This window comes from Anas acuta, chromosome 12 (assembly GCF_963932015.1).
Source record: "Anas acuta chromosome 12, bAnaAcu1.1, whole genome shotgun sequence".
In the NCBI taxonomy this organism is placed as follows: domain Eukaryota; kingdom Metazoa; phylum Chordata; class Aves; order Anseriformes; family Anatidae; genus Anas; species Anas acuta.
The window spans coordinates 7647953-7672704 of NC_088990.1; the positions used below are offsets into that span (position 1 = coordinate 7647953).

Here is a 24752-nt window from a genome sequence, read left to right on the forward strand (position 1 = left end):
CTTTAAAAGAAAAATCTGTCAGCTTCCAAAATAGGACCTCAAAAGGTTTTGTTTAAAAGGAAAGCAGAAATGAAGCATTGAGAATCTCCCAGATTTCTTCATCCCACATCTCCAAAAAAAGCTGTTTGCCCATTCCCCGTGGATTCACAAAGAGTACAGGTGATGACACACAGCTCACAGAATCCTTTCTTGCCCACACTTGAGCAATATTGTGACGAGCATCAAATGCTGACGAGTCACTGCCTGGCAATGCAGTGTGCTCTTGTCCCTCCTCTCCAGCTGAACCTGTCACATCTACCAATGCAGAGAATTCAAAGAAATGTCTCTTTGGCTTAAATCACTCCCTTCAAACTGATGTATCCTCTCCTGATCACTGGGAAGCTTTTGCTACTGAAGTTCATTGTCTGTTTACTTCCCACGTGGTTCTGCCATCGGTCATCCCAGAGTTTCAACTTAAATCATTCATGATGGGACAGTAAAAGTGCTAGTAGATTAAAAGATGCTGCCCTGTTGTTGTTAGTTTAAATCTGATTTAAGGAAAAATGTTTCCAGGGATGGGTTTGTAGCGTTAATGATGATCTGATACAAGGAAACAGAAGAAGGAAGGTGGGAGGAAGGTCTTGAAAATATCTGGGGGACTGACAGAGAACCAAGCACCAAATGGAAGTTAAAACAAGAGCACAGTGATTTGAGAAAAGACACTCAGCTGCTTTCCTCTCCCCTTGCTCTGCCTTTCTTCTCTGATAAACATGCGGATGGTAGAGTTGAAACAGATTTAGAGTAGAAATGCAAATGAGGTTTACATGAGGCAGCATCTTGTCCGTTGTTGCTGGAGGAACCTGGATCTCTCCCAAGTTCCCAGGCAGCGGTTTGCTAAGGTACAAGAGGAGCGGCAGGTGCCTCCAGGCTCCGCACGCATGGACCATCCGCTCACGCGGCGAGGGTTTTGCAGTGCCAGGTGGAGCAGATTAGGAAGTGGAAAAATGGGCCTGATCCAAACCTGTGCTCGATGTGCTTTCAGTTCTGAATGATTTAGTGGCCCCGGAGGGTATCTGACTGCCCACACGTTGTGCTCAGCATCTCACAGAAAAAGGCTAAGGTTGGCTAAAGCTTTGACATTGCTCTATTAGCCTGCACCTTGCCTTTAGTTGGGCAGACAGCAACACAAGCCAGACATTGAATAAATTTATCAGAGAGACTTCTTGCTGCTGTGGTACTCCACACCTAAGGACTTCTGTATACATTTCAACAGAAAAATCGTAGTGTTTGAGGATTTTTAATGCACCTTCCTCGAATCTGTGTGCAAGCTCAGATTCCCCTCACCTGATGTTAAATGTCTAACTGGGGCAGACAGTCCCAGACACACGAAAGAAGGCAGCAGGCACTGTCCTGGTTACTCTGTACTATGGGATTCGGGAGCAGGAACTGTACTGATGTGCAGCAATAGGTGACCAAATATTCCCCATCCCCAGCTCTTGTAAATCATTCCAATGTCCTTCAAAATATCCAATTGAGGAGCCTAAACCCTGGACTAAGTTACTGGGAGAAACCAGCACCTCCAGAAGGTAGCAAAATAAATTGCTCCATGGAGGTCTTTGTTTGTGTAGGAGGTTATCGTTTTAGGCTAGATTGACTTGGATAAAGGTGGGCTGATGTTCACTCACAACATGCTCCTGGTAACATCTCTTCCCTCCCAAGATGCCACATATCCCTCTCAATGGTCCCACATCTATGTTCTCTAATGAAGGAGAGACAAAAAGTGGCTAGGGAAGAAAAGAGACTGGACGATTAAAAGGTTTTATTTTAAGGGCTTGAAAGTGGTCATATAAGCTGGGCTTCATTCCTCCAGGTTGGAAATATTGCGAGCTGGCGTTAGGCACAGTGCTCTCTTCTTGGTGACTAACTATCTCATTAGTTTGGGATGTGGGATGTGAGGGGGATGGCTGTTGTCAAAATGAAACATTATGAAGCAGGTAGATCTCAGGATGAGCGCTTAAAACTTGTAACTTGTAACTTCTTGGCATTTCTGCTTAATTCTCAGAAGGACTAGATTTAATGATACACTTATCCACTGTGTGCTTGACCTCATGTCTGGTCTCTCCAGGATGGCCCAAAAAATCAATGGCAAGGTTTTAATCAGCTCTAATAAGTTCATGGAAGAGAATCATTTACTGAGGCCCCCTCTGCTGTATACATTTGCACCGTGGTTCCAATTGATTATTTGTGCCAATTATAAACTAAGGATCAGGATTGGAGGGAAAATAATCTGTGTTTGGTCAACGCCGTTTTTTTCTGAGATTTTCCAATGATAACATCGTCAGCTCCCTCTGCCCCTTATCCTTCCATTGCACCACATAATTGCAATGTTTCCCTCCTAAATTATCTGTGGTTATTTTTTCCCCCTTTTCCTAAAGTAAAACAAAAACATACAGTGGTTGGAGGAAACAGAAAGCCCCTTATTAATTGTGACTCCAAGCAGCTTTAACACAGATTGGGGGCTTGAAAGCACCTAGGATGATTTGTGCATAGATTACAAGCAGCTTTCATACACAACCAAGCAGTTCTGAATTAGACAATTTAAAAACAAAACCTTAAAAAAACCAACAGTGTTATACAACTCTGGGAATTATTATTTTTAAGTAAAAAAAAGCCCATCTGGGCTCTGCTGAAAGCTAGCAATTAACTTGCACTGCAAGAAGAGGAAGGCAGACAACTAGTAACACCTCGGTGGTCGTCTTTGCTGTTTCCCTGCTACTGGGTCCATCAGAAAGATGTCATCTCCATGACAGTTACCAAAAAATAAAAATTACAAAAAAAAAAAAAATTATCAAACCCTTTCTGAGAAATACTGTGCTTAGCTCTTCAGCTGTGTGCTTAGCAAAGAGCAAGCTTGGTAGAAGTGCCTGGTTAATTACATCTTACTTTCTCCCTTTTATACGGTAATTACACCAATTATAAGTCAGATCCTAATGTTTTTCAAGGGGGTGTTTCTTAGAGCTCAACTCCTTGAGAGTGACTTTATGAGAAAGAGGAATGAGGTGGAAGTGTTGCAAAGAAACCTTCTCTAGTGGGTTTCCAGCATACAGTGGATGCACATCAAAGCAGGATGGGAAATCACAGACCATGTCTGTTAACGGCCTTGCATCTCCAAGGTGTGGAAAACAAACCTAGAATTGGCTCCTGCAAATTTTTTTTCATGTAAGAACCTCTGGGACCTCATGGCAGATTCTCTCCCAGAAAGCCATAGCTTTTTATTATCTCCTCCATAAGGAGAAGATAATAACAAATGATGCTAATTGTGACCCTTAGCTCTGCTGCTCCTGGGTGTGTTTGGGAGGAAGCAAAGCATGCCCAGCCCATGGAAGAATTACTGAGACTCTGTGAGATAAAAGTCATAGAGAAATCTCAAAAAGGGGCTTGTGTATGTTCTGACCCTACACAAGGAAAAAAAAGTAATAATAATGCTCAAGCAAGGGGTTAACCCACTTCCCATTTTCCTAAGCAGACAGCACTGCTGAAACAGAGAGAAAAAAAAATAAAAAGTTTCTCTAGCAGTCCCACCACAGGCAAGGTTTCTCCTTCCCCAGCACTGCCCTGGTCACTTAGCTAAGCAAGCTTCACCAAATGATGGGCACGTTGTGAGCAAAGCAGAGGAGATGTTGCATTTTTTCGGTAAGCTGAGTGTTTCCAGCTAGCTCGAAAATAGAAGATACCATGCCAGACTCCAGACCCTGATGATGCCTAGAAACACACGTTGTAATTCTGAGAGCTTCCAGGTACCAGCGGTGTCGTGACCGCCTGGAGCCATGAGGGATGGTTATTCCAGACCAGCAGAGAGAGCTCTTGATATGCACTCAGGGCTGAGGACACCGTGAAAGCACATTACAACCATTTCCATGGCAACTGGCTTTGATGGACTTCAGGGCAGTAGGAAACCAAAGGATAAGTTGACTTAGGGCAGGGGAAGAAAAACTGTGGTTATAAATATTGTGTAAGTGCACGTGGACTGTTTATCTGTGGTGGGCGCGTGTGGGGAGGTATTCACACATGTGAGGGCAATAAGGTGGAACCTGACCTAAGCTGCTGCCCGGGATATTTGTCTCAGTCAGAACCCAGCCTTTGCCTGCTGCCAAACCTGTGAGGTTTTATTTTCATTGCTGGCCGCTGCTTCACCGCTTCGATCACTTTAGGGAAATAAACAACCGAGCCCCACAAAAATGACTGTGTGCCAGGGGTTTCCCACCTTTTCACAGCTTTTCTGTGAGTGTTTGCCCTTGGGAGATCAACAGGATGACGCTGCATGGTGATGACCTTTGGAGGGTCTAGATCAGGGAAGCACCATCAACAGGCGTACATAAAAAACCAAAAAGCTCCAAATATAAAGCTTTTGTGAATGCACAGCACATCGTGTGTAGCAGTAGTGCTTGTCTATGCAAAGGGAGTGGGTGAGGTGTGGGGCGAGGATTGTATTAATTTATTTTCCTATGAACATCACATTCAAGAGGGAGAAGCAGTGCCACATGGCAAACAAGCCTGGATTAAGCGCAGCCCTCAGAAAAGCTTCTATCCGGTTCCTGAAAACAGCTCTGGGTGCGTTGGTGGTTTAACACTAATTGGAGAGGGCTTGCGGTGGTCCCACCAGAGGCAGAGGGATGATTCAGTGAGTCCTGCAGACTGGAGCTGAACACTCCAGGCTTTTGGGTTGTGCTCCAAGAGGCAGAATGCTCGGCCAGGATTAGCGGAGCAAAGACAAACACGGAACCTCGTTCCTCAAAGAAAATGAGTTTCTCACACGCAGCTTTTGAAACAACAGCTGTGCAGGACAGAGCAGAGCCCAGAAGAGCTTTGTTCTCACCTTGTCTCCTCTGTGGAGATTAGCCTAAATCCCAAAGCCTCATCATGAGCATGCTGAGCCCTGCACCACAGTGAGCTGGGTCTGGATGGGCACGCTGGCTTGGAGCTATCCTCCGGTGCAAAAGAAGAGGTGTTTTTCTAACTAATCATCCAAAAATGAAAAAGTGGGCCAGAGACATGGAGCCTGGGAACCCTCACATCCCCTTGAACACCTGTTTCTCATCAGACGGGACCCATGCTACCGACACGGTCTTCTTGGAGGTTCTTTGTGCCGGGGCTCGTTAGCACCACTAAATCACAGCCACAGCCCTGCCGCTCTCAAGCGGTCGTCTCTGACTCAGGATTTATCATTCCCATCCCCACCCCTTTCTGTTTGGCATTCTGGAGTTATTTATTTATATCAGGAGAGACAATTGCAGTGTTTCATGGGTGGGCGCAGTGGAATGCTAAGCAGGCAGGAGCGGGTCCCGCAGGTACCGCAGGATGAGGAGTTGATTTGGCCGCTTCTACGTGACTGATATTAAATATCACCATATGGAACTGAAGTCTTCCCCAGGAGTTTATCACTAATTCATCTAAGGGTGACTTTTGTTGTCAGTGTTAAAGTAACACTGGACTTTTCTTCCTCTTTTCTTTCTTTTTTTTTTTTTTTTTGTCTGTGTTGCCACACTGTCTTCTATATCTTTTCTTTTCTTTTTGAAATGTCTATGAACTACTCAAGGCAAACAGAAATATTAATTAACCTGTTTAAAAATAACGTCTGCAGAAAGGATGCTCTTGCACCTGGATGTGTGAATGGAAAAAGTGTAATTTGGTCACAGGGGGAAAAATAGCGCTTCCTACCCTTCTCCTGTGAAATCGGTTGCTTAGCTATGAACCCTTATTCTTAGCAGAGATGGAGAATTTATTCCATGTAAACAGAATCATCTATCAACTGTTGTTTTTTTTTTCCCTGTTTGTAAAAGTATTTCTTCAGTTCATATCTGCCAGCTGGACTATTTAACTGGCAGCTTTATAGGAATCAATTCAAGCCTTTAACACATAGTGAAAGTTCTTCACCTTGACCCTTCACTTCTTACAGCAATTACTGGATTCCCAGACTGCTGTACACATGCTTATGATCCTGATGGAATGATGAGCATGCCTGACCAGGTATAATTAGCCAAACCTCCTTCTCAGGTCAGGATCCCATGGCATACATGGAAATGAAGGCTATTCCCTGTCACTCATGGCAATGACAGTCTCTCCCAATGTGGTCCCTCTCTTGCTCCCTCCCCAAACCCACCACCTTCAGGGTTATTTATTTCCAGAATCCCATTGTGCTGGGTACTGAGAAAACACAGAAGCAGAACTGATCTCTGAATGCTCACAGCCTAAATGTGTCCGTGATGCATCTGATTAGCCTTTAAAATCAAGAGCTGCCTCCTGCTTCAAAACTTGTAGATCCACCTCCTTCCTCTCTTGCCCTCCCAGCGACATGTTTATTTCTGATGCCCAGCCCAGCACATCTTCTTCTCTCTTCCACAGGTTTTTCTCTTCTGTGGGAGATACTCTTGCCACAGCTCCCTCCCTTTCTGAGGAAATCTCCCCAGGCATTGGAGCAGCAGCCGAGGGTTGGGAACTACAGCCAGGGTGAGCAGCTCCACTCGATGCTCATTCTTCTCGATTGCTGCGTGGCGTGAGAGTGATGAGGGAAAGATTGATGTAGTGGCGAGCACAGTTCAGGTTGCATGCCGCTCGCTCCCTGAGAGCCCATTAAAGGGAAGATTTAGATGCAGCAGTAGTTGTTGGGATGACTGGAGAGTTAATTCCACGTGGAGGACAATTAACAGCTCCCAGTGAAGCAGAACTGGCTGTGCAGTGAACACTGTCATGCACAGGTTTTCTTTCCCTGCCCTTCGCAGCCTTTTACTTCACCCGAGCCACCTTGTCTCTCGCTGCCTTCTGCAAAACAAGGAGGTAGACGTCAGGCAGGGAAAATGCCTGATGCTGTGCAGCACATCAGAGCCGAGCATCTGCTCTAGTTCTCCTTGCAAGACTGCTGATGCCTTGCCCCAAATACAGGCACGTTGGTTTAGGTGGGCCCCACTTGTCCACCATCTAACTGTGTGCAGAGAAGCAAGTCAAAAAATATAATAATAATAATAATAAAAAAAAATGAAAATGGGAAATACAGCAGCCTGACCCACAACTTCCTTTAGCTATGTTCTTCCTCACCATCATGGACAAAGCTCTTTTGCTCCAGTGCTCAGATGGCACGTAAAGAAATGTTGAGCCACCCAAGCCTGGCCATTGGCATGCCATGAAATAAGAAGATGGATACACTTAGGGGTATTCAGTATCATCAGCTTCTAAGTGACAGTCTTTAAAGACTCATTCAGTTATGTTTCACACATTTGCACCATGGTATCAGCAATGCAGGCAGAACTGAGATCACTTATAGCACATTTACTTTTCCTACCTGAATGTAAAATGACTTTTTTTTTTTACCCCCAGTAGAATAACTGAACTACCAGGGTTTGCAAGATTTGCTCTGGGGGCTCATTGCAGTCTCTTTCAAAAACTTTTTGCCTTTATGTTACACATTCATGATGTAATTTAAGCTCCACTTCAACTTAGTTTTTGTCTAGGAACGTTTTTCAATTTCATTTCTGTTTTTCCTTAACTGTCAGAAATTTGATTCGAGACTGATAAAAACACCCAATGAGACTGTTATTAGAGAATTTTGCTACAGATTAGCAGTCATATGGAATCTGCTTTAAATTGTATTTTTTAATTAATTTTAAAGGGCAGATTTTTATATTGAATTTCAGTCACTGTAAGTCTACAAATTTACAACTAAAATTAAGGACATCTTTTTACACATTTTATTGTAAGAACTTGCATTATTTGGTCATCTTTCATGGTCATAGCTAATCCAAAGAGTTTGCAGGTTGTGAGCCACTGCTCTAAAATACCAGCTGGAAAACACCAAAAACTGGGACTTTCTACCTGATTTGCCTTGGCAGAGCTGCTGAAGCATACTAGTCTGCCTGTCCCAACATTCACAGTATCTCTGTTTTCTTGACACTGTATTTTCCCTCAATGGTGTACTAGAGGAAAGTTGGTAACCCCAGGACAATTACACAGACTTGGATACAACCATCAGCCTAATTTATTTAAATATAACCACACTGCAAGTTCTCAATTTACATGAACGCATATTTGCAGTCCTTTCAAACCATTTGGGACAAAGAATAATTTGCCTCAGATGCTACTTTTCTTTGAAGGGACTGAGTTGGTGATTAATTTTTCTTCATAAACAAATTAATTGATTTACTTGTACATCTTCAAAAACTTCATTACATACTCAAAGAGTAAGAGTCATAGTTTCAGGGATGAAAGGCTGTGTCCTTCATATGCCTTTAACAGACTAAACCCTGATTAGGCGCAGAAGAGAAGAGGTGGACTTGTGATTTTTTTGTCTGAGAATGTGGTAATATAATTGAAAATGAAATTTCCATGGTTTAATGAATTTCTTCCTCTCGGTCAGTTTCTCGATTACTCAGTTGTCAGTTATGATAACCCATTTTCAGTTATGTGATCTCACTTTTTGTATTGAGCAATATTTTGGACCCATCAAACTACCAGTAGCTAGCCAAGTAGCTATATAATCCTTATCTATTTACTCTAATCTCTTCAAATCTCCAACTCTGCAACATTCATCTTTCCTACCTGAAGACACACTGTGGCTAATCTATACTCAGAGATGGAAATACCTGAGAGTATATTTTTATAAAATTTAATGTTACGGGATTTATGTCTTTCTATGACAATTTACCTCATCTTATAAGATGCTGTGTTGCAAACAAACATGATTAATACTAAACCAGATAGTTAATTCAAAAAAAGCCTGGAAATTAAGCCGTCAGCCACCAGTTTGTTCAACCATTACCCAAACCATGCTTGCCTTAAGATGTCCAATAGCAATTTGCACAGAACAGACACTGTCTTAATTCACTGACATTTAGGTTATTCTTGAGACCATTTTTTCTCTCCTTGTGACTAGGGTTAATATTCAGCTGAAATGTTCTGTTGCTTAGAAACCATCTTGTAATGCTGAATTCATTAATGCTTTTTCCAGTTTGCTCCCAGGAACCTTGTTAGATAGTGTTTCCCACTTTTATCCTAATTAACAGGTACCGAGTGAAAAAAAAAAAAAAAAAGGAAAGAAAAAAAAAAAAAGACAAGAAAATGTATTTGAGTAGAGACCATTTCTGCTTATCCTTTGCCAGTCTCTCTCCTTCAGTCTCTGAGGAAACTACGGGATCTCTGACCTCAAGCTCCTAATTCTTTTTCAATAAATTACAATATCCTTTGAGCAAAGCAAATGTAATTCTCAGAGTGGTCCTGACACTGCTGACAGTCAAGACAACTCTTTCCATGTACTGGGTGACTGGATTGTAAAGTGAACGGGTGTGCTCTTTCCCCAGAAGCAGGCTGAGTTCAGCAGATGATTTCAACCCCAGCTAGCTCTTCACCACATCTTTATGTTGTTTTTTGTTTGTTTGTTTGTTTGTTTTTTCTTTGCCAGTACTTCACAAGGTAAAGGTGATGGTGATGTGATGTGCTGGAAAGGCAGGGCAGCATGCACAGGGCTAGCAGGCTGTAGAAGCCCAGCAGCTCTCAAATGGAGCCTCAGGGCAGAAGGGGCATGCCTGAAAGCTGGGCAAATGGTCCTGTCCTCTTCTCTGCTTAGCAGAGCTCCTCCTGATCAGCTGTGAATCCATAAACATCTCATCTCCTGCCATATAGACATGCTTTACGTGCCTCACGCTGCAGGGTGCTCGTTCCAGTTTTCTTCTGCTGATGGGTGCCCTGGAAGCTAAAGGAGAGCACGACCAAGTGTATGTGCTGAGATTTGGGGTATTTTTGGACCAAGCTGCAATCTTGGTTGCATCAATAGGCAAGGCATTGATGTCATTAAACTGGCAGTGTCCTTAAACTACCTGCGTATTGTGATCGAAGGCTGGGAGCACTGAGGTTTTTGTAATGTTGACAAGTTTCTGCTTTCAGTTGGGCTTATTTCTTTAAGTTTTGCTGATCCAGAGTTTGTTGTTGTTACTGTTATTGTTTTCTCTTTTTTCTCTCCTTTCTCATTTATTTATTTATTTATTTATTTATTTATTTATTTATTTATTGCCTGTGCTGATCCTACAGCAGTATTTGCCCCAGATGTATTCCAAAATGCACTGGCTAGAAAAGGATATGATATCCTCCCTGATTTTTTTTTCTTTGACCCCAACAATTTAACAGAATTTCAGAAGCAAGATTATTTTCCAATTGAAAAAAAAGGGGATAGAGGGGGGGTTGGTTAATCTAAACTGCAAGTGTTGATTACTGCTGCTCCTCCCATACCCCTTCTGCATGCAGAGTGCAAAAATGCCAAGGCAAAGGTGTTTCCATGGTGTTTTCCGCTTAGACCTATACAGTCGATATCCTGCCCTTATAATAGCACAGAGCATGTCAGCGTGTGATTTTCAACGCAGATCTGCAAACTCAAAAGTGTTGAGAATATTAGCCAGAGACCTGAATAAAGCACTTACCTTATGGAGGCTCGTGCAAGCTTCTCGTGCCCCCAAGATACCAATGACTCCACGCTGATGATAAAGAGCCTTGCTTTTTCCATGTTGAGTGTTCAGGCAGAACTGTTGATGTCACAGACATTTTATTTACTGCCAGCCCTGATTAGATCTACCAATACAATATTTAGCAGGCAGACACAGTATTAAGAGATCTTAAGTGGTCAGGTCCTATTAACAATTTGTCTTTGAAGTCGCCCTGTTAATTGCTTTGTTCTGCTTTAAGGGGCTGTTTCAAATTCTTTTAAAACTCCGTTAAATAGGAAAGACAATATGCTCTCCACTTTGTAAAAGCTAACAGCAGCGTTCAGGTAAAATAAAGACAAATTCAAGGAAGTTATTTATGTGCCAAACTAAACTAGAGCCAGTTTTGGCAAATCATTCAACTTAGTTATTTTAATGGCAATCTGAGTAAAATGGTAAAGCTGAAAAGGCATCGGACTTTTTTAATTCTTTTGTGATTGGGTTGAATTTCTTGTAGGAAAGTGGTTTTGGTTTGTTTCTTGAATAGTAAATACAATTTGGTCAATTTAGTTCAGAAGTTTTATGAATGTACGTCAATTCATTTCATCATTTTAGCTTAAGAAAATGAAAATTCTGAGATAAAAGCAATTATTTGGGGATATATACAGTTTTACTGAAGAAAAAAAAAAGTTGAAAGAAACTTCCTTTTTAGTTCACTGAAAATCCTTCATTTGAAGCATGGCAATTTACAAGTTTACCTTTTGTTTATTGAAAATGTTTTTAAAATATATACTTTGGATTAGCCTGTTCTAAATCTCTTTTCCGATCTTGCAGAACTGCAAGCAAAGCAAAAAATCACTTATTCATGCACCTCTGCTCATGAGGGAGTCTATCTCTGAAAGCTTTCCAGCATATTTTCATAGGTGCTAGAACTTCAGATTCAGATAGGATTCGGAGTGATGTCCAGCCAGCTAGATGTTTATCTGTACTTTCTCAGGTTCACTATCAGTGACATTTCTCACTTTCTATCCTGTGCACTGCATTAGCATGCTCAAAGTGATCAGCAATCGCAAGAAAAAGTGTACAGATGACAGATGTCTAATATATTGCTTCATGCCTCTTTCCACAGCCTCAAAACACGGTTTGCAAATGAGAGAGACAGGAAAAACAGGAGCCAGTAGCAGCTGTACGAATTTGAATCCGCCCCAAAGACCACTTAGATCTCCGGTTTCAGAGAATGGTGAGCAGGTAAGATGATGGGTGACCCTGTTCTAAATTCACTTGGGCCATGGGAAACAGCTCAGATTTAAGACAACCCCTGTCTCACTTGAACTAGAAGGTAAAGCATGCCCTGTCCCTGCACTGCTTTTCTCATCTAAGGGAAATGCAAAGGTGGAAAAAAGTGTGGCAGGAGAGATGGGCAGAACGGATGAGAACAAATCTGCTCCTTGGCATGGAGGGAGGAGATATGAGCCATCTGACTAAGCTGCTGAATGGAGGCTAGGAAACACTGGCATTTTGGTTTGTCCTGTGTGACTGATATTAGAAGTCATGGTTAAATGAAGTGTGGCTGACTTGTGCGGTTTCTGTGGAAAGTTTCTGCTTAGGTGAAACAGAAGATGAAACATGAGTGATTAAATGCCAGGTTTTTTCAAGAGCTCCCCCTGACTTTCCAGCCTGGTGAGGACATTTCCAAGTGAGCAGCACTGAGAGTCTCATGAGAAAAGCTGGTCCTGTGAGGTGGCTGGGTCCCTTCTGCAGAACAACTAAGCACTGGTTGAGCATTTATAGAGGGAAAAAAAAAAAAAAAAAGCCAGTCCATAGGGAAAGAAGCTGATTTTGCGGCCTAAATGTTGCACTAGTCCCCAGGAGATGCAGATTTAAGGCCAATTTCTATTGCAGACTCTCTGAAGAGGTATGAGCTAGTTGTTTGCCTAAGCTGCCTGTGTGTAACACTGGAAGAATAATACTTCCTATTACTCCTTTCCTGTCTTACTGAGATCATATTCCCTTCTGAGAAGGAAACATATATCAGTTGGTAGTGACATAAAGCTGAAACCAAGGAGCCTCAGTTGCAATCGATGCCTCTACACATTCATGTTATTGCATTCCTCTATGTCATTCTTTATTTCTTTTACATCACCCTTGCCACCATGGGGGGCCATAGTTCTTGGGATTGAGCTAGCAAGGTCAGGAAAAAAACAGTCTGGATCCCATCTCTCCTTTGTCCTTCTAAGTTTGCCATGTGATTTCCAAAGTTTCTGCTTACCTCTGAATCCTGATGGCAGCCTGTCCCTGGGACATTCTGCCTTCCTGATGAAGGATGTGAAAAACAGTTGTTATCATGTGTCTACCTCTGACATTCTGTTCCTTTTCCTGAGGTTGTAATAAACAAGTCTGAATTATTTGCCATACATTAAGCTTTTTTTTTTTTCTGCCTTTTTTTTTTTTTTTTTTAAGAGAATATGCCAAAAGAAGGAAAGTGAGAGGTATCTTTTGTAGAACTTTGATAAGACCTGTGTGCCATGACTCAGGTGATTACCTAGGATCATTCATGATTATTCCTGGTACAAAACTTCGTGCAGCCTTAATGACATGCTGAGACGATGAGCACCACCCTAAAAAGGCCCCTTTCTCTGCCCAGACAGCAAACAGGTTATTCCTGACACTTATTTCAGAAATAAAAGCACAAGCCCATTTAAAGTCTCCTTGAAAAAGTGAGCAGTGCCTTGTTTGACATCGCCAGCAGGTATTTGGATTGCTGCGACAGCACTGCTCCAACAGAGACTATTGAGTGATTCGTGCCTGTCCCTCTGCTTTATGTCACGGGGAGATTCACTGACCCAACTGCCCATTGTGGGCAAGAGCAAAAGGACAGTGCAGGGGATAGGAGGAACCCCAGAAGATGCATTGCATTTGGGTGGGCATCTCTTCATCATTCAGATTTCCCCCTGTGCAATCCTCAAGCACTCACTGTGCTTAAAAACTGCACGTAGGAGAAAGAAGCAGGTTTTACGTGGCTACTGAGCCAGAATTGCATTCAAGGGGTGGAAGAAAGCCACCTTCCTGCAGTGCAAATGCTCAGTTCCTGATGACATTGCACAGGGCACAGAGTTTATGGCCTCCCTAATCCAAGTCCTTCTGCAAATCCCCCATCCCAGGCTCCTTCCCAATCCTGCTGCTCACTCACCCTCTCCCTCCTCAGCCTAGGCTGGCCAGAGGGATGGTTCCTCCAAAGGCACAGATATGGCCAAGCAGATGCGTAGCCGATCACAGACAAATAAAAGGTGACTGGCAGCCTACTCCCTGCACAACAAATTAGAGGAACACAATCAGTGAGGGTTTGCTGGAGCTGCTATGTAATGAAGAGACTGAATGCATGCAGCATGAGCAATACTTGTCAGCAAGCTGCTGCACAAACCTAGCCGGCCATCTGCAGATGTGATAACCACCAGATCAAAAGCAAAGTAGCTTGCAGTGTTTTCAGTACCCAGATACTTGAGCCCTGTGCTAAACCCAGCACTTGTTGCATTTTATGTATTTTGAAGGCTAGCAGCAGAACTGGCCAGAAACCTGGTTTTCCCATTTAAAGCAGGCACAGTTCACTACTGTGACAGAAGAGAGATGTGTATTTTCTGTTCCTGGTGTATCCTCTTACTCTGCCATCGACTCTGTTTGTTACCAGTACAATTCAGCGAGGGGTTGTGGTTGTGCTGCTCAGGGTTGGGGAGCTAAGCAGAATGACCTCAGGGAAATGGCTCTTTTTCTTTTAAGTCCTGACTGTGGGTTTTGGAGCTGTTTGCACGTGAGCTGTGGCACAGTGTTTGCTGAGCCAGGCCGTGTGAATTGTCCCATGCGGAGCTCCACCTCTGAATGCTCTTGTTCTGGTCCGTTTCTAATGATAATTGCTGTTGTATGTCTGGTGTTTGTGTCCCCGCGGAGACAGGTGAAATAAGACCAAGACTTAGTATGCACACCGTGCCTTACGTACGCGAGTGATTAATTTGGCCATCCACAACAGAGAACAATAATCCTGTCCCAAACAAAGCAATCAAAAATTGGTTTAGGCTACAGAAATTGCACTGTGGTAGCAAATCCATCAATAAAGGCAGCATTTGGACTTGGGGCTTTAACTGGCCCGGTGCCATCGTATGAACAACCATGGAAAGAACCTTGTGTATAAATTGGGTGAGGAATTTTTAATTACTGATAGCTTCATTTTTGTTCGTCCGTCAGAGGGAACTGAAAAGCCCATCCAGGCACGTACGTGCAGATCCCCACATGGGGTCAGGCACATGCACTGCCTGCATTTCCCCTAGCATTTTCCAGCCAGTCCTCTTCTCAGCATTGCCACTTGCACAGCACATCGCCTCCCCCAGACATATACGATAAGTCCTTGTGATTAAATATTCCCCAGGCTTTCCATTTATACCTCGTGCTATAGATCTGCTGGACATTAGTGTGTGTATACATAGACATATATATTCGATTTATGGAAACTATAATAACCTTCAACGAGATAATCTCACCTGTCCCCAGAGTGTTAATCTTCATTTCCCACAGCCACTTTCTCTTAAATCTAACTAAAGGCTATTGGGGCTGGCAGGAGAACAATAGTGGCCTTCTCCTGCTCGGAGATAACAAGAGTGGAGCCCAGAAAGCGAGAACGATGCCGCCAAGCCAAAGAATCCTGTATAAATTACACAGCCATCGTCAAGATTTCATGGAAGCTAATCCTATTTGTGTTTTGCTCTGTGTTTCTCGGTAGCCAGGCTCCTGCAGTAATTACACCTGGAACTTTTTCTTTCGTAAGCTGCTTTTTAAGAGTTCAGGGCCAAGGTCATGCTGCAGAGCTTCAGGTTAACCAAGTAGTGGCTTGAGATTCTGAGTGCAAAAGGTCTCATGTTTTGCTGTACACGAGTGCATTGGAGTTATTATTTGAATGGATTTGCAAGCAGTACAATATCATGGCTGAGTGTTCTGATAAGACTGAAAAGACACACTCAGAATATTTCATTTCAGGAAACTAAAATTTGAATGTTTTAACTTGTTATCACGGTTCTTGTTTAAACCAGAGAAACTTGTCCATCCCCACAAGATGGAAATTCCATTTTCTAATGAGCCCAGGGGATGATTTCCCTTCCCCAGGTTGCTGGGTGGACAAGAGGAGCATTCTTAGAGCACAAGTCAGGGCACCCGCTCCCAGATGTGCTCGTGATATTAAATCCGCTCTGCACTGTCATGACACCAGACAGACAGAGCCTTAGTGAAGCTTGTCTTAGGGTAATAACTGTCTTGACATATTTATGGAGTAACGTATGAAACGTTTTTAATTCCTGGCTGGAAAGGTGCTATTTAAGCACTGTAACGTATGCTTGGTTTATATATGTTAAATAGGAGTCCAGTGAAAAGGAATCTCATTGATTCCACAAATAATTTATCATCAGGAATTAGAGAAGCTGGGAGTTTCTCACTTCAGAACTGTTGATTATAAAATAAACAGCAATTTTTATTGAGTAGCCATGGCTGTTCCCCTGTGCCTGAAGATACATTACTGACTACTGACTCTGCTCCAATCTCGCCGTGAAGCCAGTCAGTCAGCAGCATAAATCTTTCTTCTCCTCAGGTCACAGAAGACTTCAGCTGCTTTTTTTGTTTTGTTTTGTTTTGTTTTGTTCCTTTTTCTTTTGCATTGTTTATAAACCTGCCAACATCTGAAGAAGGGACTTGTGTTTGTCCCAGAGGTCACGTATTGTACAACTCATTTACTGGTTCGGTAACAGACACTACAAGCTGTCTCGCCTTCAGTTTGCGCACTGGAACCACTTTCCTTTTGTAATTGAACCAGGTTCATCCCCACGTGCGTGGTGAGACTTGTTAGGCACTGTGTCTTTGTCTGATCATGCTCTGGCAGTGCTGAAACAAATCAAGATATCTGGAAAAGCGGTTTGGGTCATATGGAACTGAGCACATCCCAGGAGATCGTTTTGCTCTGGAATTTCCACACCCAGCAAGCATGCCAGAGGTGATATTCAGTAGGAAAAGAGAGAAGAAAAAAAAAAAAAAAAAAAAAAAAAAGATCTGTGCCACAATTTCTTTGTTTTTCAAAAAATTAGTATGGACAAAATGAGATAATGGGCCATACTGAGTTTCCTAAAGAGCTGATTTTACAAAATAAAATAAAGTAAGATAAAATTAAAAACAATAAACAAACAAACAAAAACAGAAATAAAACAAAATAAAACAAAACAAAATAATAAAATAAATAAAATAAAATAAAATAAAATAAAATAAAATAAAATAAAATAAAATAAAATAAAATAAAATAAAATAAAATAAATAAAACAAAATAAAATAAAATAATAATATAAAAATTCCCCTGTAAATCACAGCAGGGCACACAGCCATTGAAGCATTTAGTCCTGGTTAGTCCCTTCAGCCCAGTGTAAAGCAATGCACATGGGGGTGGTTGTCATGAAACACCAGAATGACATGCTGATGGATACAGGATGAAAGACCTGGAGTGGATAAGGAGCTTAACACAAGCCTGGGAAGGGTTTCTGGCCTTTATGCTACCTCAGGGACAAGTACTAAACCTAAAGAGGACTGAGAAAAGAAGAGAGGAAGGAGGGAAGGTGTTGTACAATGGCTTCAAAGTGCAAGAAAAGATGAGACTGGCCCTTTCTCAAGAGCTTAGAAGCAAAATTGGCTTCCTGGAGAGAGAACATAAGAAATCTGGCAACCTAAATATATTTAAAGGGCTTACAGCTCTCCAGGGAAAATTTTGAGGCTATTGAAGTGAAAAAAAAAAAAATACAACATTTGCTAAGATTAAACAGGCTTTATTTATTATTTTTTTTCCCAAGGAAAAAAAAATTGACAAAGCAGACAAATGTTTGGCAGAAGACCCAGAGAGGAAAAAAAAAACCCTGGCAGTAACAACAACAACATGATGTGGGAAATCTGGGTAGGGGAGAGGTCCAGGCTGCTTCCCCTTTGTCTTCCACAAAGGCTGTGAGAGGAAAGAGATATTAGTCCATGAAGAGTTTCCTAAAGAGCCAATGCTGGAAAAAAAAAAAAAAAAAAAAAAAAAAAAAGTTCTTGAAAAGCCAGAAGAGAGCCTTTCAAAGTAAATGATTGAGAATTTAAGGCCGATGAGAACCCCTGCAGATTTAATGTTGACCTGGTGCACGGCAGTGAATGACCACTGCTGCCTCACCTCAGGCTGGGGCTTGCCGTTGGCAGCAGGCACGGTCACCGTGAGTGGCTCATGTGAGGAAATAGCAGGTGCTGAATGGTTTTGACTTCTTTGATCCCTCATTTTGAAGCAATAGGCCGTGGAAATATTAGGCTGTGAAATGGTTCCTGCGCAGGGCCTCCATCCCCTCTGTCCCTGCAGCAAGGCGCGTGCTGTTGAGATGAATCCATTTGTCTTGGTTCTCAGCATCTCCGCTCTTGCAGCCCACTGGCACAAGCTGGATGGCACAATTAGTGACATCCCAGCTGTTAATGGGGCAGCAGGTCGTTAGAGCCAGGGCTTGGGCTTTGCCCCAGGGACGAGCAAAAGTAGGGAGGAAGCAAAGTTGGTATTGAAACTGTCTGTAAAGCCTGGTGATATTTGTGAAGCAAATGGCAGGTCGCAGAGAGCTTCTATGTACTTAGATCGAGGTAAAGGTGAAAACCCTCCCTTCGTGTCAGTGCAATTATACCACTGGGTGAAAAGGAATATGCAGGCTTATGGGAGAAATGTCCTTGCATTTCCCTTGCTGGCTTGGTGTGAAGGGCCCTAACAGAAGGTCAATATTAACTTGCCTTGTTAATACTGTGAGCAGGGATGTCAAGCTTATCAGCATTTCCCTCCCACAAGTATGCAAGATGGATGTAGGTTCTCGGAGAGTATATTCCCCTAAGATCAATGACCTGGTTAAGGCTAATTACCACACACTCTTGCTCTAAATTAAAAAGGACCTTAGTAACTGAAAGCCCTGTATGATTAAGTGGCTCCAAAGATTAACTGTGATAAGAGTGGTACGGTGCTTCCAGGTTTCCGCTGTGCTACATATTTGTCATTCTTTGGACCCACCACATGGACCTTGGAGCTCTGTTTCAAAAGGTCTTCAAAGAGAATTAGCAATCATTTTTCAGTTGGGAGTGGACAGAACAAAGAATGCTTTTGAACACCAGCTTTGTCCAAGCAACAATATGAGTTGCTCTGACAGAATTTGGTCCCTTGGGGTGCTGGCAGGGCTAGTAAGCATGGTGCTGTCCTGCCAGCATCTGCCTTGAACTCCTGTGCTGATCCCAGAGTAGCCTTTAGAAGATTTTTCTCCAACCCCTGACTTCATGTGAATGCTGAAGGCACCAATGGCTTCTGTTTTATCTACCGAGTAGGTACAGAATATAGCACCAGAGGGACACCCCGCTGCCTACCTTCGTGCTTTGGTCCTGCCTTAGAGGGGGGGTTTGCTGTAGAGGCAGTGGGTTTCCTCCCCTACTGCTCATCCTGTGCAAGGGGAAGAAAGAAATGACTACAGAGAAGCAAGGCTGGCAGCTCTTGGATGTGGTTCTGTACAATCCCTACAGTGGGGAAGATCACAGATTACAAACTGTCTAGTTTCAGAGCACAGACCAATCTAGATCAGGATATTCTCTCTGTCCATGGCTAGTAGTGGGCGCTTACAAATGAGTATAAGAAAAAGGAAAAGCAGAGAAAGAAAATTCCCTGCCAGCAGCCCTCCCCATTTTTCAGTAATCTGCAGTTTAAAGAGTCCCAGATTGGAGCTTGGATCCACTTCACTGTGTTTAATAAGCCCTTGATGTACTTTTCTTCCATGAATTTGTCTAATTGCTTTTTGAACCCATTTAGACTTTGGGCAATGAGCGCTACGGTTTGATTATGCTTTGTGTATGGAAAAGGACTTCCTTTTGTTTGCTTAAGTCTATGGCCTGATCAGTGTATTCGGTGCCTCTTATTTCTGCCTTATGAGAAACAGGGAATAATTGCTTGCAGTCACTTCCTCTGTACTATTTATGATTTTATATAACCATACGTACACCCCTTACTCATTTGTTTTCTAAGTTGATGAGCCCGTGGCTTTTGATTGCTCTGTGTACAGAGCCTGCTCCATGCCTGTTTGCTTGTGCTCGCCAGCCCTCTCTGTTCCCCTTGTATTTCTACAGATTTTTTTTCTAGAAAGCACAACCAGAGCAGTAGGGATGTAGGGCATTTATGTAGTGTTATAATGATGTTTTTTCATTTGTTCTCTATTTCTTTCCTGATTATTACTGACATGCTCTGTATGCCTTTGACCTCTGCTGAGCATTGAATTGTCTTTTTTCAGAGAAATCTGTAGTGATTCCAAAATCTCTTTCCTAAGGGACGCCATGTAATTTGGAACCTGTTGCTGCGTATTTACCATTAAAATTATTTCCCTCATGTGCCTCACTTTACAGTTATCAACACTGAATATTCCTTCATCTGGAACTTAACCACCCACCTTGTAAAAAATTATCCTCAAAGTTGTTTGACACACATTTTAAATTGAGAGTGCTTCAGATCTGTTCCTCCTAAACTTCTGACCTCCTTCCTGGCAAACTCTGATAGAGGAGTTTATCCAGGTTTTGTGCTATAGCCTTTTCTTCCTTGAGCACCCATTGCATCCTGATCAGGACCTGCCAGTGTGAAATATCTGATGAGTTTCTCGTTTCTGATGTGGTTGAATTGTTACTTCAATTGCCTTTTGGGAGTTTTTTCTGAAAGTCTTTTTTTGCCCTACCATGTGATAAAATTTACGTTGGAATTGGCCAAGTCTGTTCTCCTCTGGTTTCTTCTTTTTGGCCCAAGTATTGCTTTTCAGTGAGTGTCTTCTTCTTTAAGTATCTGCTGGTATCTTTCTTTAAAAAAAAAAACAAAAAAAACTGCAGCTGAACCAAAGACAGCTCTTTTGCCTGTGTTTTTTCCTTTTACTATTATGATACTATAAATTTTAGCGAGTATCTAATATGATCTTTTCAATAATTTTCATACCACAGGAAAATTTTTTACCCTCTTAGCTGTTGATTCTCTGCCTCATATTTTATGAAGTTTGCTTTCCTCAAGGTAAATGCTAATACTACTGTAGTGAAGAAGTTGTTTATTTGTTTCTCAGCCCTGCAAGACTGCTGGATTGATTTAAATTGTGTTCGCTGTTCACTATTACAGACTGATTCTTAAATATCTGTGTCTTAAATCCAGTCCTGTGCGCTGGTAACAACTGGATCAGGGGTTGTTTTTCTTCTTGAAGGATCTCAGAACTGTTTATTCAGCATTTCTATATTTATCAGGGTCAATATATAGACATGTATTAATGGAGATTGCAGAACTATTCCTGCCTGGAACATGATTTCTTCTCAGGATAAAACAGCCAGCTCAGGATAAATAACCAGCTTAGAATACAAGCAGCGTGAGATCTCCTCTGGGGCATTTTGAGGTGTATTTTGGTTTGGTTTGGTTCGGTGTGTTTGTGTTTGTTTGTGTTTTTGTTGTTTTTTTCACTTGTTTGTTTTCATTCACAAGGCTGAGTTTCCAGAAGTAGATATGCATATTGCATATCTCCATGCTGTGTACCTACCACAGTTCACATGCAGGAGGCCAAATTTTCACATTGCTAATGTCCAGCTTTTTCAAAAAATAGAAGTGGTAGCATGTTTTAAGACACTCAGAAAATCACTGGCCACTTCTGAGCATGTGCAGTTACATTGTCCATGTTTTTCTTTTCTGCCTTCCTCGAGAATTTCTCACAATTCTCCAACTCTATAAATGGTATTTAAAAAATCCCTAAATACACCCGCCTTGTGTCAACTATACCAGCTCTTTCTAATAGTTGGCGCTACTATTTGTAGCAATAAATAATGCTTGGAACGTCGAAGACAATAAATCATTATGAGAATAGCCTGAACCCAGTAGCAAATTATCACAGGCAAACTTAGAAATCTGTAGAGACTTACACATTTTACTTGAGCTCAAACTCAAATGTTTTATATGTGGGCCCTCTGCATGGGATCAGCTGGAAAGCAGAAGGTTTCTCTGTAACCCTTTCATAAATCCATTCCTTTATTTTTAGTAGCAGCTTGAACTGACAACAGTTATCTGTCATGTCTGGCCTGTCTGGTCTTCTTCATTGTCATATCAAAGCACTCAAATTAAATAATATACTGGCATCATGTTTTTGCAAGAGGATTTTGATAAGCACTAAAGGGAAAGTCTGATAGCTCTGCTATCCTGGAAGGAGAGATGAAGATGCCCATTATGTACTGGAATTAGCTCTGCCAGCATGTTTCCAAGAACAGTTGCTCTTGATGGCTGTCCTATCCCTAAATTTCTGTAGCATTCAGTGAAAGCCTCTTCCTTCTGCACTGGAGTGCTACCAACTATTAGGTGATGAGTCCTCATGCAGACACCCTGCAGCACTGTCCGCTCTTGTATTCCTGCTATCTCCTTCCGTGCAGGGAGCCAAGCAAGAAAAACAGGGAGATATTTTATGCTATTGACAAATGGGGATGAGATTCAGGTGGCTGAGCTTCTTTTCACTTGCCTTGAGGAGGTTTGATCCTTCATTTCTGGTGCTGAGAGTTTTAGCATATCATCTGCTACCTTTTGCTCCCTGCTCCAAGGGCAGACCCCCTAAAGAGAGGATTTCTGTTAATTGTCATAGAAAAGAAGGGACTTGAAGGCAACAGTCAAGAAATTAAAAGGCTGGAAATACAGAGCAAATACAGAGTTCCCAGTCTGTGCTTTACCTGTTCCTGGACTCTGAAAGGGCAGGGGAAGTGGTGTATAGAACCGCACAAAACATAATTGTTTTCATTTTTTTCTTTTCAAGTGAAATGTTATGATCAGGGTGCAGGGTGATCTGCAAGACAAGTTGGCAGAGGATTTGGGCCAAGGATAATTTGGGCTTGCTGCCACAGAAATACTGGAACCAGATAGACAGAGACATAAAAATATTCTGCATGCAGGTTGAAAACTAAGTACAATGTTTTTATTCTGTCTGCCTTAGCCTGGCAAGATGCTGGGATAATAAGAGGTGGGTAAGCATTGTTTCTGCTATTGATACAGCATGATTACTTTTTCTAAGAATGTGTCTCCTTGGAGAAGATGTATAAAATTGACAAAGGCAATCTAACCATTCCCAGCAAAGGGCTGCAAAATTATGGGCTGCAATCGAAAAGGTGACGTAGCAGGAATGCAGTGAGATCAGCTCTGGCAGAGACTTATGATTTCCCACCAGCTGAATTCTCACAGTAGTGAGTGAGCAGGACAGGAGGAGTGTAGAGATGCCTAGGAAGATAGAGCAGCTATTTATGCACTAATACATTAATAATCAACAATGATGCAAAATGAAATGGAAAGCTCACATGACAGTTTAATAGGATTTTGGTAACATCTGACACACTTATGAAGTTTTGCATGAATCCGAGAAGGACTCCAACAAATTCCTTTTCCAATTTTAATGGAAGTTAAACAGATTTGCTTAAATCTTAGGGCAGATTTATTAAATATTATGTAGATTTTTACAAACCCACTGGAGATTCAATAACAGTTATTTTTGAGTTAGCAAATCTTTCCTTGTGCTTGTTAGAGATCTTGGTAGATTAAATAAGGAGCCAGGTCTAGCAAATGTTGAAATCTAATATTTAGAGTCAGACTGAATAAACCATGGGCGTATTTTGCAATGACGTGTTCAAGATTTAACAAATATTGTCTCGTCTCAAGAAAATAAATGTTAAATAAGGATGAAGATAATAAGGTTCAGCAAGACGAGCTCCATTTACAAATCTTTTATGTATTTAATAAATACATTTATTAAATGATGCGCAGTGCTCTTTGGAGATTGTATCAATGTAAGAAATTCATCTCTGCTACAACTGAGTCAGACTAGTTCCAAATTTATTAAATGTTCTTGAAATTTAAAGAGTCTACATCAAGCTTCGTGTGTATCTGGAAAGTTCTGTAAAGCATTCATAAGACCTGGCAGGCAGTGGCAGCCTTGGGGTTAAGATGTCTCTTCATCTTCCTTGATTATGCTTCACCCTGGGAAAGTAACATATGAAGGAAGGAAGAGAAAGTCAATTTGAGATGAAAATATGTCTAATACTAAAGCTGTGTGGGAGAGAAACTTCTGGAGATAGTTGTGGAGGATAGAGAAGCTCATATCTAGAAGTAGGAGGGAAGATGAAGTTGATATATGTTACGGTAGCTGTAAGTTTGTACAGATCTAGCACACTGGAACAGAGACCATCAAGATATAGGGTACTGAATATTGAGTATCACTTTTTAGTATCAGGGAAAAGCTATACCCTGCAGATTGCAGTGGGCCGACCCCTTAGCTGCGGTGCAGGTGGAGTATCAGGGCAAATGTATGCTTGTCATTTGTCTTCTGCTCTTTACCTATGATTCCTGGCCAGCTCATCTTTTGGCTTCCTTGCTGAGACTAACAGAGAGGTGATGAGTTGTTCTGGTTGTTTTATAGTGCAGATTTCTGCGTCCTGGGAGCTGGATCGAGGCTGTTTGGCAGACAGCACGGCAGAGTAAAAATTTTAGTGATGTTTTTTTCTAGGGAAATGTCTTGAGTTCCACTTCACAGAGGTAGCTTAAGAAGAGTGTAAATTAAATGTGTAAGGGCACCAAAAAACTACATCATTTGCAATGAGCTCCCTGCACTGACATTCAGGCTTTCTTGGAGACTGGAAGGGATCACCTCGTAGCTTGACAGTGGCATCACCCATTTCACAAGTGACTCAAGTGGTGCAGTGTTGGGAGTCTGTTTCAGCTGATTCCTTACCTGTCCCCACACCCTGCATCAGGATGTATAGTGTGCCCACGGCAAGGCTCAGCACTTCCCAGTCCTGCTCAGTGTCTGTCTCACAGCACAGGTGCTGTTCCTGAGTATTGCACAAGAGGGGGTTTCTGGCAGAGCACGTCTAATCCTTGCTGCCTGCAGCCCATCTTGAGAGTCCCTGACCATCTCTCAGAGGGGGTGACAAAGCAAGGGGACCTCAGCAGGGCAGGGGGAGTCCACCCGTAATGCAAACTTAATACAAGAGGGCGTATTTACCTCTGTCTGCTGCTGTTTCAGAGCAGATCAGCTAAAGAGATTTCCCAACTGCAGAAAAAGCATCTCTCAGAGGAGATAATAATCTTAATTGAAATCAGAAAACCTTCAAGTATCTTTGTGCGTACAGTAATAGCACGACATTTAGAATCACAGCGGGATTAATAATGGCGAGCATTGTTCTGCTCCTTGTGGTCGGTTTTGTTTGGGGCGGGGGGGA

At 42.1% G+C, this 24752-nt stretch overlaps 1 protein-coding gene across 1 annotated transcript in view; it reads left to right on the forward strand.

The window, feature by feature from the left end:
• AGBL1 (AGBL carboxypeptidase 1) overlaps positions 1-24752 on the forward strand; it is a 445869-nt gene that overhangs the window by 347215 nt on the left and 73902 nt on the right. Inside the window, exon 23 of the transcript XR_011100595.1 lies at positions 11569-11687. The gene's annotated coding sequence lies outside the window, so the exon portion shown is untranslated. The remainder of the gene's footprint in view (positions 1-11568; positions 11688-24752) is intronic.